Consider the following 6,529-nt stretch of genomic DNA (forward strand, 5'->3'; position numbering starts at 1 on the left):
TTTTAAACATACAAAAATATTTCACTCTAATCTCTGCATGTAAATTGGTACAAAAATGTCTCCAACTTCAAGTCTATCGCAATATAAACAGTGTGTGAACTACAGGAGAGCTTCCTCCTCATGCGAAGAGAGGAGACTTCAGACCACAATGGAGGCTTTTGCATGTGTGGGTTTATCCATTAGGATCGAACACATTGGTACTGATACCATACAGGAAGAAAAGTGCATGTTAGCTGATACACCCATTAATGTTAAATCATTATTAGTGACAGACTTGCACCTTGTTACTCTGATCTATCAAGATTGTCAAATTTGAGCAAGTTGACTTGTGCGATGTTGTCCAGTCAAGTTATAACTGGACTGAGTTCCCACACTGTACGGTTTTTAAGTCTGCTGCAGTGTGGCAATTTTGCTGCACACACATTAAACCTCCCCAGAAACAAAACCGTTCCAGTATGAGCAATCATCTGCAACTTGCACTTTTGTAGCAGCATTCAATATAAGACTTTCCAAAACTCTATGGAAAGCCAAAGGGAGTCTGGATTTGAAGCAGAGTGGAGGGGAAAAGGTTAGGGGTAAGAGGCAGGCTGCAAGGAAGCCAGAGGGGGCGTCGAAGCACAGAGCATTAGGGAGAACATTGCAAAGAGGCAGCTGGAGCATTGGTCAGCGAGGGCGGAAGGAGAGCGCGATGTAAAGGGGGCCTGTCAGAAAACATGCAGCAGTATCAAGTTGAAAGAGCAGGAAGGAATAAAGCCCTTTTGAGGTTCAAAGGAAGATAAAGATTTTGAAATCACATTGGGAGGATGGGGAAGCAGCAAAGATTTGGGGCAGCAATGAAGATTTGAAGGACAGGAGGGTTGGGAGATACAGGATGACAGTGGTCGAACTTTGGACAAGTTGTGATGGGTCGAACTTGTGCATCAACGACCAATTCGGTTGTGTTTTCAAAGGAAACAAGTCCACCCTGACTCACCAGAGAGACACACACAAAAGAAACGACAGAAGATCTGAAGTAAAAGGAGCAAAATGTTTTGGACTTTCACAGTAGCTCAAACTGTTTGCAATCCAGGCCAACATTCTGGGCGATACCCTTCATTTCATAGAATCATAGAAACACTACAGCACAGGAGGAGTCCATTCAGTCCATCGAGTCTGCATCAACAACAATCCCACCCAGGCCCTAACCCCGTAATCCCACACATCCACCCACCAATCCCACTAACCTGCATATCCCAGGACACTAAGGGACAATCTAGCATGGCCAATCCACCTAACCTGCACATCTTTGAACTGTGGGAGGAAACTGGAGCACCCGGAGGAAACCCACACAGACACGCGGGGAATGTGCAAATTCCACACAGACAGTGACCCAAGCCGGGAATCGAACCCAGGTCCCTTGAGCTGTGAGGCAGCAGTGCTAACCACTGTGCTACCGTGTCACCCTCTTTTGGTAAAGGGTCCCACCTAAAGACTCAACCCACTTTCATTTTCAAAGGCCAATTGCTCAACCTACTGCCCATTTCCAGCATGTTCAGTTTTACTCCTTGACACAGTGCTTAATGGACTACAGTAAGGAAATGGAGTCTACAGGCAATTAGCGAATTGTGACAGCGTGGTGTACAATTGTCTACAACCAGCTGGCGACCAGACACTCAACGAGGAGGTTCTTATTGATCTTCCTAACATCCTAGTTCACATTACGCTGTTAATTCTATCATCTTTTCTGCATTTCTTTTGCTTTTCCATTGGTCAACAGGATACAAACTTCAGCTACACTAATGCTCAGCACAGTGGTACATTGGTTAGCACTGCTGCCTCACAGCACCAGGGAGTCAGGTTCGATTCCGGCCTTGGGTGACTGTCTGGAATTTGCTCACTCTCCCCGTGTCAGCGTGGCTTTCCTCCGGTTTCCTCCCACACTCCAAAGATGTGCAGGTTCAGTGGAATGGCCACACTAAATTGCCCCTGAGTGTCCCAAGATGTGTAAATTGGATGGATTAGCCATGGTAAATGTGTGGGATTACAGGGGCCTAGGTGAAAGGTTCTGCCAGAACATTGGGGCAGATTCGATGGGCCGAATGGTCTCTTCTGCACTGTAGGGATTCGATGATTCATGGCAGAGGAAAAGAGCACAGGATTTCTTGGGTTGAGACCATAGAAAAACTTTGTATTAAGGCAGGGAATAGAACTTGTGTACCAACACACAAGTTAGGAAGAACCACTTTACACGAGGGCAAATATTTGGACTCGCTTTCCAGGCAGGGATAACCAAGTGCACGCATCAACTGAACACATGATACAAAAGGGGAGTTCCAGGAAACAGGAAGGATCTGTGTCAATGGGTTTGTTCTTTGTTTTTCTTAGTATATACGTCACTGCAATATGTCCAAATCTACAAGTCAGACTGTGAAAACAGAAAGTTTAATCGCATTCACAACTTTATCCTGCAAGCAGCTGTTAAAAAAGAATCAAAACTCTAAACCCAATAAAAACATTAATTGACTGACAATGGAAACTGCAGAGCTACAGGTTCAGACCAGCGATCAAATTATGTTACTAAATTGGATTAAATTTGTGTTTTTAAATTCAGGTCTACACCTTCCATGCGTCCATCCATTTTCCCAAAGACAAACAGAAACCAGCAAATTTCAATGATAGCCTATTTTTGGATTGGTTGGCATCAACACTTAGCAAGACATTGGCATTTGAGACCCCCCATCCACCGCCACTCACCCTCTCATAGGTGCCAACTCATTTTGGGGCTAGACTTTACAGATGCCAGCAGCCAACTGCAACCTAAGCCAAGAGGAGCAACAGTGCCAAACTGCATTCCTATTCTCACACAACATCCGGCACTTTTCCGGAATGGTCACTGGATAACAGTCAAGATCCTGATTTACCTCCCCCCTCCCCCGCCCTCTAACTGCACTGTGGAGGCTAATCTCAGCAGTCCAGATGAAGATCGGCTAACCAGAAGCAAATTAAGGATCAAGTAAGTTGCCTTTCTAGTCTGTATAAACGCCACCGTGAGCAATGCACTTACTAAATCACCCAGATTGGTGCAGACTAGGAAGATCACCAAGAACTGCCATCACATTTAAATGAATTTCAACTTGCAACTAAAATTGCTTACACAACATTTCATGGAATCTTTTCAGGGTTGCCAGTGGCTCACACTGGAGCAAGTCCACTACAAAACAGATTGGATTTCTGTAGCTAGCCAATCACAAAAAGAACAAGAATCAAGCGATGACTTCCATATTGGTGAAGTACAGGGATGGATGGAAGTGAAAATCTTGATTTGGGCAGGTTTTTCCCAATGGTCACCATACCGGGAGATGGCAATCCCACAAAGCTCCTCTCGGCCATCCCCTGACATAGTTTTGGACTACCGGCCCACACCATTATGTAATGGTTAAACAGTGCTCAGTAAGTAAACCAAAACAGCTGTCGGCAAACTGGGCAAGATGTTCTGCAACGCTTGAATATACAGGTTTAGCATTACAGCTGTACTCTTCACATTATAAATACTCAAATACACATGGCGACAAGAATTTTTGGTCATCCCAAGTCATTTATAGATCAGTTCTGCTCAAACTGGTGCACTGAGAAAGCACCGACAGTCACCAGCTCCAGTCAACAGTGCCAATAGTCACCGGCTCCAGTCAGAGTTAACACTCACCGGCTCCAGTCAACAGCATCGACACATACCAGCGTTAGAAACTGCTAGATTGCTCAGATGAGCAGTTTTGGGTAAAGACAGCATGGAATGGCGCACATCACACACAACTAACTGAATAACACATCAGGCTTTCTATCAAGGCTGTCAGAAATAGCAATTAGTGCTGTTCAAGAATACAGCACAAAGGGTGGCACGGTGGTACAGTGGTTAGCACTGCTGCCTCTCAGTGTCAGGGACCCAGGTTCAATTCTGGCTTCGGGTCACTGTGTGTGGAGTTTGCACATTCTCCCCGCATCAGCGTGGGTTTCCTCTGGGTGCTCTGGTTTCATCCCACAGTCCAAAGATGTGTTGGTTAGGTGGATTGGCCATGCTAATTTGACCCTTAGTGTCAGAGGGATTAGCAGTGTAAATATATGGGGTTACGGAGATAGGGCCTGGGTGGGATAGTGGTCGGTGCAGACTTGATAGGCCAAATGGCCTCCTTCTGCACTGTAGGGATTCTATGAAAAAAAATCAGTGTAACTAATTAAAAATATAGGCTTAACAACTGGGCTCAGAAGGTGGTCTTTCAACACTAACTCAAACAGTACAATAGATTATCTCCAAAAGCAGGTTCCTTTTGTTTTATATAGCACCCTCCTATTTATGGCAAGGTACCCGTGGTACGAACTGATAAAACAATTAGTTTTGCCTCTCTCTTAAATTAGTAAGACCTGGGGATCCCTGTGAACCCAAGGGCAGGAATGGAGTATCTCGGGTCCATCCGGGAGCCGCAGCAGGCAGGCCCAGCTGATTTTAAATGACCAGGCCTCATTAACGTTATTATTACTGATTAAAGCAGCCAGAGTTGGTGGGAAGCAGCAAGCTGGCCATTAAAACAGTGCAAGGTTGATGTCAGAATCATTTCTAACTGCACTGTTACACCCTCACCCCTCCATCTGAAGCCTGTTTTCACTAGGCCCTGGAGTGTTTCAGGAGATTTAAGATTGAGGCTACAAAGTGCGGACAATAATATAATAACTTTTAGCTATATCATGGCAGAACCTCTGCTTCCTTCACACGTATTTCCCCTAAAAAAAAGAGTTTCACTCTACATTTAAATATCCTAATTAATATGGCAAACTCTACCGAAAAACTTCATATGCAAGAAATTTGAGAGTCATAAATGTTATTGATAATGCCTTTTTTTGGCTAGGGGAAGAGGTGCATAGGTGTAAAGTTCTCCCCATTCTCAGGCTAAAAAACCAGGTCTGTTATGAAATTAGCCACCATGATGCTGTTAAATACATACTCGGAGGTTGAAGAAGACAGTTTCATTGTGTTGATGGTTGGTGCTCCGACAGCCACTCCATGCATGGCGGCTATGGAACCAAAGCCTTCAAGGGAACAGTTTAGCCAAGGTACTAACCCAAGAAAGGATCAGAAAATCATAACCAACCTAATCGCTGGACCTAGATGTAAAGAACCTACATCACTAAGTTAATTACCCAGCTCTCCTCTAATCTGCATTATACCGATGTTCAAGTTAAATGTGCAAGAAAAGCCCAGAACAACAGTCTCCCCCTGTTGCAAATATCTCACTTCCATGACATTGCAGGCAAAAAAATAACTTGCCTCATTACATCAAGGCACATAAGCAGCAGCAGCATCAACTAGTGACCAATGAAGAGTCAAACCTCTTTAAACCAGCCTGTGCATAGCAACAGTTCCATATTGACCTTGAGCTTTGTGGAGGCCAAACTACCAAAACAGAACACAATGAATTGCTTGGCAGCCTTTTGTCTAATGCCATCAAAATGAAGTGCATCATCAGCACAGGAATCTTGAACTCCATGCAGCTGTAAACTATCACAATTTATAAATGGCCAGATTGCAAAGCAAACGTTAACTATTTTAATCTTTGGCCGTTTGGTGTCCTCTACTTGATTCAAAGTTCCATGCAACATATATCCATTCCCATTTTCCCTAGTGTTAAACGTGGTAAACTATTTGGACGCAACAGTGCAGAGTTCTCCAAAATCCTGGCACAGTTCAAAGAAACGTACGAAGCCCTTACATTTACACTCCGCTCCCTCACATCTATCCAGATAGCCCAAAGTGCTTCCCACCCTACATCTCTTGGAAGCACAGTTACTGTTATGCAGATGAATGTGGGAGCCACTTTACCAAGGCCCACAGACGCAATGAGGTGAATTACTAGTTCGATCTGTTTCGCTGCTCGCCGAGAAAAGATGTAAACCAGGAGAACATGCTGCTCTTTTATATGGACTTTAACCCCTAGGTCAAACTTGACCTACAGAGAGCGCATCACCAACTATGCCGTTACACTCACATAGCATGAAGCCGCACAATGTGACTGCAGCACAAGTGTTTCATTTTGAAGTAACTTGATGCTGGTTAAATGGACGTTAACAAAGCAATTCTCTCAGGAAATTTAAATTAAAAGACTCCCTCTCTGGTCATACTTTATTGCTCCAGCCCTGCCGTGGTGAGACCCGCTCTGGGGGGGATGCAGTGGGCCAGCAAAAACAGCAGGACTGGAAGATCCAACAATGGCCAGGCTGGAAAATCCCAGTCTACATGTGAGCGGCGGCACAGGGCGGGATTTTCCGCAACATTTCCAGAGGCGAAGGTGGTTCGTTATTGGCAACAGGTGGGATCGTCCGGCCTTACCAACGTCTGCGGCGTTTTGCATGGCTTTCCCATCCCACCACCGAGGAACCTGCGAGGCTGGGGCAGAAAGAAGGGTTCACCTTCGGCAGGACTGGAAGATCCCGCCAGCAGGAAGCACTGGAAAATCTGGCCCAGTGTCAGCAGTGGACACATCCCTGCTTTCACTTCTTACTT

Source organism: Mustelus asterias, chromosome 22 (genome assembly GCF_964213995.1).
Source record: "Mustelus asterias chromosome 22, sMusAst1.hap1.1, whole genome shotgun sequence".
In the NCBI taxonomy this organism is placed as follows: domain Eukaryota; kingdom Metazoa; phylum Chordata; class Chondrichthyes; order Carcharhiniformes; family Triakidae; genus Mustelus; species Mustelus asterias.